Below are 12,335 nucleotides of genomic sequence, written 5' to 3' on the forward strand. Positions count from 1 at the left end.
AGACGTAAATTGACGTTCCTCCAAAGAAGACCTACAGATGGCCAACAGGCACATGAAAAGATGCTCATCACCACTAATTATTAGAGAAATGCACATCAAAACTACAATGAGGTACCACCTCACACCAGTTAGAATGACCATCATTAAAACATCTACAAATAATAAATACTGGAGGCAGTGTGGAGCAAAGGGAATCCTCTTACACTGTTGGTGGGAATGTAAATTGGTGCAGCCATTATAGAAAACAGTATGGAGGTTCCTCAAAAAAACTAAAAATAGAGTTGCCATAGGATCCAGCAATCATATGATCCAGAAATCATATAACTCCTGGGCATATACCCAGACAAAACTATAATTCAAAAAGATACATGCACCCCAATGTTCATAGCAGCACTATTTACAATAGCCAAGACATGGAAACAACCTAAATGTCCATCGACAGATGAATGGATAAAAAAGATGTGGTACACATATACAATGGAATATTACTCAGCCATTAAAAAGAATGAAATAATGCCATTTGCAGCAACGTGAATGGACCTAGAGGTTATCATATGAAGTGAAGTCAGAAAGAGAAAAACAAATACTATACAATATCACTTATACGTGGAATCTAAAATACGACACAAATGAACATCTACAACACAAAGACTCACAGACTTGTGAGTTGCCAAAGGGGAGGGGGTTGAGGAGGGAAGGTTTGGAAGTTTGGGGTTAGCAGATGCAAACTATTATATATAGGATGGATAAACAACAAGGTCCTACTGTATAGCACAGGAAACTATATTCAATACCCTGTGATAAACCATAATGGAAAATAATATACATATATGTATAACTGAGTCACTTTGCTGTACAGCAGAAATTAAACACAACATTGTAAATTTTAAAAAATTCATGGTTTTTACATAGTTGCATGTAGGGGAGAAAGAGGGGCATACATTTCTCACAGACCCTGAGATTCTGCTGGATTTGGGGAGACATTCCTGGTAGGTGTGTGCCCCACCTGTAAAAGTGTAATTACAGGTGGGCTAGGTATGGGCACTGTCAGCAGGAGAGCTGGTGACCTCCCTCTCCAGCTTCCTAAGGAGCTGGGTGTGGCGCATGTTTAAAAAAAAAAAAAAGAAATCCTCAATGAGATTCAACAAACACCTTGCCACTCTCACAAATGCAAAAGGAGAAACTGTTATATTTATTTTGCTCTAGATTTTATCAGCCATTTGGCCACAGAAGAAAGACCTCTGTTTGCCTTGTCAGATATGCTCAACTTAGAATCTGCAGGAGATGCCACGTATCCTCAAGGCTCTTACCATTTCTCTGCACTTGTGTTCCTTGTCCTGCAGGCTTTCTCTGGAGCGCCCCAGCTATTGACACAGGTGACAGGCCAGTGTGTCAGGGAATTAACAAACTCTGAGAGCAGCCGTCATCCAACTGAAGGGAGATGAGGGACAATTATCTCTGCTCTCTCGCCGCTTGGAATGGGGAGGTTAGGGTGTGTGTCTACACGGGCTCCAAGGGTTCCCAGGTGGAAGAGAATTTCTTTTTTTATAAATTTATTTATTTATTTATTTTTGGCTGTGTTGGGTCTTCGTTGCTGCGCGGCCTTCTCTAGCTGTGGCGAGCGGGGGCTACTCTTCGTTGTGGTGAGTGAGCTTCTCATTACGGTGGCTTCTCTTGTTGCGGAGCACAGGCTCTAGGCGCACAGGCTTCAGTAGTTGTGGCACACAGGCTCAGTAGTTGTGGCTCGTGGGCTCTAGAGCGCAGGCTCAGTAGTTGTGGCGCACGGGCTTAGTTGCTCCGTGGCATGTGGGATCTTCCTAGACCAGGGCTCGAACCGTGTCCCCTGCACTGGCAGGCGGATTCTTAACCACTGCGCCAGCAGGGAAGTCCCGAGAATTTCATTAAGCAAGTTATGCACTTATTTACTGCACCTTTTACTGACTGCCTCTCTTCTCCTGACTCATTTCCCTACTGACCTGTGGATAGTTCCTGGGAGGACTTCTTATATATTTAATTTTATTTTCCCACCAATTTTTAAAAATGAGGTGAAATTCACATCCTAACATAAAATTAACCATTTTACAGCGAGCAGTTCACTGCCATTTAGTACGTTCACAATGTTGTGCAATGCCATCTCTATCTGATTCCAAATCATTTTCAGCAGCGCAAAAGAAAACCTCACACCTATTAAGCTATTACTCCCCCACCCCACCCCCTCCTCAGCCCCTGGCAACCACCAATCTGCATTCTGTTTCTATGTATTTACCTATTCTGCATATTTCACATAAATGAAATCGTATAATATGTGACTTTTTGAGTCTGGCTTCTTTCACTTAGCATAATACTTTCAAGGTTGATTCACGTTGTAGGATGTGTCGGTACTTCATTCCTTTTTAAGGTGAATAATATTGCATTGTATAGATGCACCAATTTTGTTTATTCATTTGTCTATTAATAGGTATTTGGGTTGTTTCCACCTTTTAAGCTGTTGTAAATAGTGCTGCTATGAACATCCACGTACAAGAACTGGTTTGAGTCCCTGGTTTCAATTCATTTGGGCCTATATTACCTAGAAGTGCAATTGCTGCATCTTATAATTCAATGTTTAACTTTTTGAAGAACTGCCCAACTATCTCCACGGTGGTTATACTGGGGTTCAATTTCCCCACATCCTCGCCACCACTTACTATTTTCTGTTTAAAACTATGCCTATTCTAGAGGGTGTGAAATACCTCATTAAATACCTTTTCCATGTGCTCGTTCCCAAACACATGGAAAAGTTTAAAAAAAGAACACAAAGCACAGAACACCTGTGTACCGTCCGCTTAGCTTCAACAATTTGGATTTGCCGGAGTAGTTCCTGGTGGTGTCATTTAACCCGTTCGTCCATCTTGTGTATTTTCTGTAAACTGGGAGTTTTGTCTAAAAGCCTGAATAGGTTCAGGTGAAACATCTCAACTTAACATTTTAAATAATAATAGCAGACAAGAGTACTAGGCGCGTAGTAGGGGCCCACTGTTCCACGCACATATTCTTACCGAATCTCAAGATGACTCTGGGTAGAGGAGGCAGCAGTTGTTTCTACCTGCCCGAAATCCACAGCTGTCTCTTCTGGCCGCAACACTTTGATTTTCTTCTCAGAAACCACCGTTCCTCCTTTGGTCCTCCGGCTAGGAGACGCTGACCGCAATCCCTAACACCAGAGGTGCACCTGCCTAAGGCGTAACAACCAGAGTTGCAGTGATTGGCCAACGAGAGGCACGTGATCCACTTGGGCCAATGAGAGCCAGCCTTTGCGCTACCGCAGTTCATGGAATAGAAGGCTACCTCTTTCGACTGTAGGACTCACTGTAAAGAGAGTACTGCCAAGTAGTTATGAAAGGGCATCATTTGTCAGATACACCCTGATTTCAGAAATGTTCAAACGTGAAAAGGAAAAATGTCTTACATTGCTGGCCATCTTGCCCTCCCTGGAGGAGAGCCTGTCTGAAGAGTGAAGAGGTGTTTCCTGGGGAGAGTTGCTTAACTCTCCACGAATTCTTTCCTCTTTTCTAGTGGCCTAGGGACAAGCATTGGGAGGCTGCTGGCTGAAGCTCTGGATGCTCAGGAAACCGACCCGTTCTCCCCCAACACCTGCAGGAAATGCCCTCTACTCACTCATCTTTCCTGACAACCAGGGTCCTTTGGGTCCCCACATTTGCAGAGACTTCATGGATTCCATTGAGTGGGGGAGTGGGGGCTGATCGGGGGGAGGCAGCTACACAGTCCCCAGAGACGGGTCTGTGATGGACAAGACAGTCCCATGGGGACTACAGTGGTGGCCAGGGCACTGGGAGGGAGCTCCCAGAAACCACCCTCCCCCAAAGATCTCCAGGCACTGGGCTCAGAAATCGGACTGTTTGAAGGGTGACCACTTAGCTGTGTGACACTGGGCAAGTTACCCAGCCTCTCTGAGCCTCAGCTTCCTTATCTATACTGGCTTATCATTTACAAGGTTGCTGGGAGGCTTAAATGAGAACATCTCTACAGAGCTTATCACAACGCCAGGCACATTGTGAGTGCTTACCACTTGTTAGCTGTCGCTCTGCCCAAGGTTACCCAGACCTTATGTGTCTGGCCAGCCTTGAACCTAGGGATGTCTGGCTCTCCCGCTGTGCTCTTAACACCTCCCCAGGATCCTTTCACAGCCTAGATCTCCTCCCCCTTTCCCCACTCTTGTCACTCTCTTAAACTCACAGCTAAATTGTGACAAAAGAGGGATTTGTGGCAAATGGCTCAGCAGGATTTAGAAGCAACTGCTGGGCACATCTGCTGCACACGTTGACAGACTCCAGAGAACAAAACTGTGACCACCTCAGCTCACCTCCGGAGTCTACAGTGGGGGTGGGAAGGGATGAGCCGGAGGACTGGGTGTGGGGCAACACCCATCGGGACCTCCAGGGGCCTCCCAGACCCTCCAGTTGTGTGTCTTTCAAAATCACAAAGCTTAGGAATGAGGTTTGTGTATGTGCTCTTTTTGTTGGAATCTCAAAAGTCAAAAGATATTTTTAACAGAGGTGGACACCGGAGAAATTCAGCGATGGCTGTGTAAGGCAGGTTTCCGGGCAGCCCAAGATGTGCGCAGCCTGACAATCTGGTCCCTGGGAGATGGAGCTGGTGCCGGGATGATGTGGGGACGGGGGTGGGATACAGACAGAGACCAAGAGAGAAACAGAGGGAGGAACAAAGAGATAGATACAGAGGGAAACAGAGACACACAGAAGCAGAGAGGGAGAGAGACAGAAGCAGAAACACAGAGAAAGGCAGAGAGAGAAAAAGAAAGAGACAGAGACAAAGAGACAGAAAGAATCAGAAGGACAGAGAGAGGACAGAAACAGGAAGAGAAGAGGACATTTGTTAATTTAAAGAGAAAGAAAAGAGAGAGGCAAGAAAACGGAGAGAAAGAGCGGGGGCAGGGAGAACTTGAGGCGAGGAGACAAAGATTAGAGGGAAAAAGGAAACAGAGGCGAGAAAGGCTGAGGGGAGCAGAGAAAGGAGGTGGGAGGGGGCGTGAGGGATCTGATTAGCCAGTGAGGACCTTTCCCCATTTCTGTCTCCTGTATTTTTCCTCCAGCAGGTGGAGCGCCAAATTAGCAATAATCTCGTGCCTGTGGAAGCCCTGAATCCCAGCCCAGTATCCAGGCTATGTTAGAGGTTTATGGATCTGGTTCTGTACTAGCTTTTTTCCCCACCAGTTTCCGCTCCAAAGTAGATCCTTCTCCTAGGCACTCAATGCTTGTTCATAGGACACAACTTTGGGAAGACCCTGGGAGATACCGACAGCCTGGAACCGGGCACATAATTTTCAAAATGCAAACATGGGGCGCCTTGTTCAAAAATTATCAAGACCTTGACAGCTGATCATTAAACCAAGCATGGGGCTCTTCCAAGGGCAGGGCACTTACTCCCCTCACTTAGATGAGAGTGAGTGGGAGAGCGAGGACCCCAGGGCCTCTGGGAATGGCAAGAGGCAATGACTCTACCTTGGGGTTCTCTGTTAACTTCATTCATTCATTCATTCAACAAATATTTAAGACTGCTAGCCTGTAGCTACAGTCTTAAATATGGCAACAAAACCCTCCATTTCTCAAGTACTTTTCCGTGCTAAGCATTTTATGTGCATTATCTCATTTCATTCTCATTAATAACTAGACAGCGTGGCTGTTATTATCACCAGTCCCATTTTACAGATGAGGAAACTGAGGCCACTGGCTTAAGTCCCAGGGCTATTAAGTGGTAGAGCCAGGGCTGTCTGCCTAGAGCCCTATTCTTTACTGTCAGGCCTGTCTGTCTCTATTCCTCTTCTGAAAGGAACAGGAGACAGAAAGTGAGGCTCAGTAGAAAGGAGCATCTGCTTCACGATCTCTGGTGAGCAGGGAAATTAGAGGGACGAAAAGGGGAGTAGACTTTAAACAGGAGGAAGTCCCTTCCACATAAATGTAGGAGTTTTCACATACTGGGGTATGGGCAGAATTGGCAGGAAGCAACAAATCATGGCCCCAAAAGCACAGCCTGCCTGTGCCCTAGGGACACGGGAATGAGCAGAGTTCAGAAATTCAGCATCTGATGTGTAGTGAAAACATCCGGTGCAAGGAATTACGGTTTTGTAAGTTTGGTTTGTTTTTCTGAAGTCGCTAACGCACCGTGTCAGTTTGCCTTGCAGTGGGCACCACTTGATGGATGTGCCACGTCCTCTGGAACGGGGGTTCTTAGCCTGGGGGTGGGAGTGAGCTCTGGTTCTCCTGCATCTGGATGTAGCTTTCCTGGTGGGCGCTCTCCAGAAGCAGACCCTGAGTTAAGATGCCACTAAAAGTGGTCGTTTGGGAGGTGATACCAGGAAGCACCAAAGGACAGTGGGTAAGTAACCCTCAGAAGGGAAGGAAGACCATAAAAAGTCTTACTATTGTTATTAAGCACTGGGAACTCTGGGGACAGCATAGAACATACCTCACAGTTGTTCCTCCCAAGGGAAGTAAGAGCTGGGATAGTAATCCCTCAACTCCATCCCTCATTGGCTGAGAACTGCTCCCAGGTATATCCCTCTAGCGTGTCCAGAGGCCCTGTAAGCCACGTAGAGTATTTGATTCTTACCTGTGGGTCTTGACATTCGGTATATGAGTTATTCCTAAATATAGAATTGTCGGTACGCTACACAAATATTACAAATTTTCAGATGTATATAGATGCTTTGTGAATATGACTGCAGGTGTGTGTTTGGGGGGAGAGGCACCTACACAAGACATATTTTCTCAATTACCCGACATACAAATAATAGTCCATTAGTAATGTACCTCTTAGTTTCAAGGAACAGAAACCCAACTCAAATCGGCTTTATCTCAAAGAGAAGTTTTGGTTCATATGATTGCAAAGGCAAGAGGAAGTGGGTCTGACTTTCAGTCCGGTTGGATCCAAGAGCCTCAGCAACGTCACCAGGAATCTCTTTTTCTCCATTTCTGGGATTTGTTTTTCTTGGTCTTTTTTTCATTTACAGCCAGGCTTGTCCCACGTGACAGCAAGATGGCTGCTGGTAGGTCCTGGCATCCCTCCAGCAGCCTGGCAACTCCCACACAAAGAGTGAGCCTGTTTCCCATTGGCCCAGATTGGGTCATGTGACCATCTCTGAGCTAATTCTGGAATCTGATTTGCCAGGCTGTGGTCACGTGCTCAGAGTCAGGCGGTAGGGTGGCTCCACCCAAGCACGTGGACTGAGATCCCCTCTCTCTCGTGGTTCCCCAAAGTAAAATGGAGGGGCTGTTACTAAAAGAAGGGAGCCTAGATTTCCATTACAACCAGCATGTGGAGTGCCCGCCACGAAAAAGGGACCTTCCTTTTGGAAAATGTTGGAATGTAGACCAAAATATACCAGGGTCTTCCTAAAGAGACATACAGTTGGTCGCCATGATCTGGGGATAAAAGTATGGTTCTTGCAACATAATTTGATGAAATCATTTTGGTTATATAAACCGCTCAGAGAATCCTCCAGTAGAAAATAGTTGAAATTCAGGAAGGAGGGACTCTGGTGGGCGGGGGGGCGGGGAACTGAGGCAGAGTGGATAAATATCCACTGTAGAGAAGAGGGCCAGGTAGAAGAGCCTCCCTGCAGGTGGAATCCCAGAGTACCGTGAGTTAGAGCCCAACTGATAAGAAAACAGGGATTCTGGAACTGCTGGCAAAGCCTTTCAGATAAATAAGCACAATGGTTCCCTACTGATTGTCCTTGGCATTCTTTTTAGCTTTTGCCACAACACATTCTGCTGCAATAAACAACCTTGTACAAAAATCCTCTCCCCGGTGCCTTGTATTTCTGTGGGATAAGTGGAATAAATTATGATGTCGCACACCATGAGCTATAACTCAGCTTTAAAATAATAAGCTGGAGCTTTGTGCAATGACCTGGTGAGATGTCTGGGATAGATATGTCCCCTCTCTCTCTCTCTCGATAAAAAAAAGCAAGGTGCAGAATTTTTTCTTTTTTTGAGGAAAACTAAAAACTTTGTGTTTTTATGAGCAAGGGGAGTGGTGTGGAAGGACACCCATCAAACAGTGAATATTAATATTTTAATGATGTGGGACTAGAGGGCTTGAAAAGGTGATTAGCTTGCTTACTAGTCCAGTGGGCTATTTTTATACACATATATATTTCACACACAATCAAACAAAAATGTAAAGAGGAAGCCTGCCTTCTAAGAAGGTTGAAGATTGGCCTGCAGGTTGGGGGTTAGGGAAAATTGAAAAGGCATATATTGCTTTTATAGAAGAGGGAGGTAGGGTTGGTAGATAAAATGCCCAGTTAAATTTGGATTTCACATAAAGGACAAATAAATTTTAGCATAAGTGTATCCCAAACATTGCACTCTCCCACTGGCCCAGCTTGGGTCATGTGACCATCTCTGAACTAATCATGGAACCTCTGATTGGCCAGAGGGTAGTCAGGTGCCCATGGGGTCAGAACTTATACTACAGATTTACACATATTTTTCAAAATCTGATTTTCAAATTTAACTGGGTGTCCTATAGTTTTATTTTTTAAATTTGGCAACCCTGTGTGGAAAGAAGTAAGCTGTCTGGGTAGGGGGTGGGGGTAGTGAGCAGGGGGCCCCAGCTCTGTAAGTGGGAGAGCACTGAAGTTTGGAGAGGGAGAGAGATTAGAACAGGAGCCCAGGAATGTGAGACTCTTGAGGACAGAATTGGGGACAGAGAATTTTAAGGAAATTTCCTTGGGTGATGTGCCTCTCACTCAGTTCCCTTGAGAGACCATCATCAGTAAAAATTCGATTCTTCAAGTCTTCTGTGGACTTAGAGTGGTTGAGGCCTACACTATGTGAGCCCCTGGTCCAAAGTGAGCCCGTTTTTTAACCATAACACCTTCTGCCTGGATCTATTTCATGGGCAAGGAGGAAGTACCAATGATGTTAGTTTCTCTTTCTCTGTCAAGAGTCAAGGGCAGTCCACTCATCCTCCAAATTGAAAACTGTTGTATCAGAAACAATCCATTTCATCAGATGACTGTCCAAAAGGAATAAACCTTGTGAGGCAGTGAAGTGTGGCTGAGGCTGCCATCTGGTGGTTGAAAGGGACTCAGACGCTGGCAACCTTGGCCATACCTCGGGCTTCCCTGTTTGGTTGATATTAATTTCTCCACAAATATTTAAGAATGCCTATATGTGCCAGGCAACCATGTTGCAAACAGTAGTATTAACAGCATTGTTTTAAAATGGGAATTTTTTAGTTGAGTGCAAATAAAAACTTATACTGGAAATGTAAGGAAATGAAAAGTAGGTCTTTAAAACTTGTAAGCCATGAAATTCATGTCGAAACTACTTTTTCTATCCTACGCCATCTTTCAGGGTAGAGGGTTAGTAAATCTTGGACAGAGTTATAACATGGAGAGAGAAAGAGTGGGGAGCAGAGGGAGGAGAAAGGAGGGAGGGAGAGAAACTTGGAATGGGAGGTTCGTGGGGGCACAAGAGCTGAAAAGTTGATAGAACTTTCCAGAAAGTGTCATTCAAACCTTATCTTTGCTTTTAGATTCCACTTTGGTGAAATATTTCTTCTGTTTATACTGTTGCAGAATATACAGAACCATCACCTGTATTTATGGAGCTGGTTTCATGCATTATTATGCTTTACACTTGGGACAGGTAGGTTGATGCTGGTGCCATCAGCGGGCCAGGGTTTTCTATCCACTTAGTGTCCATTCTTAGTGGCTTGCTTTTGTCCTCACGCTGGACTCTTCCATTGCAAGATGAACACTCAAGTCCTGAAGTATCATGACTGGGTTCAGAAAGGAGAAAAGGGGGCTGGTGCTGTAGCAGCTGTGTCTGTCCCCTTTTATCAGGAAAGCAAACACTTTTTTAGGGCAACCCTCCCTTTCCACCAACACACACACACACACACACACACACACACACACACATACACACATACACAGAGCCAACTTCAGCTAATGCTTGTTGACCAGAATGGGTCAGAGGATCAACCCTAACAGCAAGGGAGGCTGGGAAACTGGATAACAGGATTGTCATAATTGAAACCAGCCATGACCCGTTGTTGGAAGATGGGTTCATGGCTGCTCTGAACAAAATTAGGGTTCCATTAGCAGAGAGAAGAGAAACAGATATTGGATATTGTCTGCCCCAACATTCCATCACTTTGAGGACAGTTAGTAACTTTTCCTTCCTCTTTTACGCAGGGATTTAGAAGCCCCATAGCGAGGAGCTTCACAGTGACATAGAAAGGCGACTCCTCCCTCTTGGGGTCCCTCACTCCAATACGCTGCTAATCGTTGACAGAGTCAAGATTCAGACCCAGAGTTCCAGCTCCTCATTACTGCTGAACGCAGCCAAACACCTCCCAGGACAAAGCCAAGTGAGGCAGAGTCCCTGAGCTCAGGGCGTCCACAGGATCAGAGCCTGCTTGGGTTCTGGGCGCCCCGGGAGGGAGAAGCACTGCTCAGGCTGGCTCAGGCACTCCTACCCGGGACATCGACCAGGAGCCGGACCTCCTGGGTCCCCTTCCCTCATGGATGAGCTATGTGGACTTGGGCAGGTGACTTAGCCTCTCTGAGCCTCAGACGTCACATCTGTAAGAGGAGAATGATAATTTTACTCACAGGAGTAAATGAGATATTAAAGGGCATCAAATAACTAGGAAATCTAAAACTATTCTACAAGAGAAAGCGTATTTAAAATGTAGAAAACAGAACAAAAAGAACTAGCAAGCAGCCAACGAACGCCAGCTACTATTACCATGATTGTTATGATTATCACTATGTTATCCTGGCAGGGATCGCTTTGGTCACTGCTTTATTGTTCTCCCTGGCCCAGGGCTGCCCATTCTGCTCCGTTTGTCTGAAGCACATTTACTAGTGCGGGTGGGTTCATGGTCTCAGGGGAAGCTCTGTCTCTCCACTATTGTTCTAAACTTGTAGGCAGCCAGGCCTGGGAAACAGAATCTTGGTTTCCGAAAGCATCCCGGGCACCCTCTGCCTTTCCGTCTTCTTTCTTCACCTTGTCTGTCCTTCCTCGGAACCTCCTCCGTTCCAGAGCTGATTTTGAGTGACAGGCCCATGGATGATTCAGCCCCACCCCGGTCCTACCAGTGGCCCCGCCCCACTGGTGAAACTTCTCCCCAGGAAACCTATCAGAAGCCCCACCCCTTCATTTTATAACGGAAGATGATTGGATAGCTGCAGGGAAGGAGCACGCCCGGCGTCCACCCAGGATGCTGCCCTACGTGCCTCCCACACCCCGTTCTCCATTTACTGTGAGCTGTCCCTGAGATGATAAGGCGAACTTGGAGCCCCCTTGCCCCTAATCCTTGAAAATTACCTAAATTTTGGATTGGATTCCCCACGTGGCCACCAGAGGGCGCATTAAACACAAAGTCCAGTCCTATCCCTCCCCTCCCTACATACGTGCGGCCTGCCCCCTTCGGCCTCTCTGCCCCCCTCCCACCACGCAACCCCCTCTCCACCCTCCAGCCACACGGGCTGTCCCTCAAAGGGGACAAGCTCCCACTGGCCTCCCTCTGCCCCGAAGCTTCCCCAAACATCCCCGTATGGCTTTACTCTCCTTTCCGTCCCAGCTTAAAATCACCTCCTTGACCGCCCACCCCTAACCACAGCCGCACCTGGCTTATCCCTGCACTTGTCATTCCTGGCTCATATCCTTGCTTGTGGTCATCTCTCAGGATTTTTCTACTTTCTTCTGGGTACCACCTGGAGGATTGCTTTCTTTGTCAAATGGAGACAGGCCAGTGATGGTTAATTGTATGTGTCAATTTGACCGGGCTAAGGGATGGCCAGATAGCTGGCCAGACATTATTTTCAGGTGTGTCTGTGAGGGTGTTTCCAAAGGGATTAGCATTTGAACTGGGAAACTGAGTAAAGATCATCACCCTCACCAGGGCAGATGGGCATCTTTCCAACCCACAGAGGGCCTGAAGAGAACAAAAGGATGGAGAATTTGCCGTCTGCTTGAACTGGAGCGTCTCTGCTCTCCTGTCCTCGGACACTGATGCTCCTGCTATGTCCTGCATGGTGGTATGTGATGATGGCAGCGGACGTGTCTTGTTCCAAACATTCCCCAAATGTTCCTGGAACCATTCCCGAGTTGGCAGTCCTGTCTTGGCATTCAAAGTCTCAGTAGGTGTCATCCCAGCCGAATCCCCAGAAACTGGAAACATTCCACTCAGAGCCAGCCTGGAGCGTTTGTAACAAAAACCCCATAGCTTTGACTCTTTTTCATTTCTTTTATTAGCATCAATATATACAAAGTGGAAAATGACTTCATTTC

The sequence above is a fragment of the Eschrichtius robustus genome, chromosome 14 (genome assembly GCF_028021215.1).
Source record: "Eschrichtius robustus isolate mEscRob2 chromosome 14, mEscRob2.pri, whole genome shotgun sequence".
Classification (NCBI taxonomy): Eukaryota; Metazoa; Chordata; class Mammalia; order Artiodactyla; family Eschrichtiidae; genus Eschrichtius; species Eschrichtius robustus.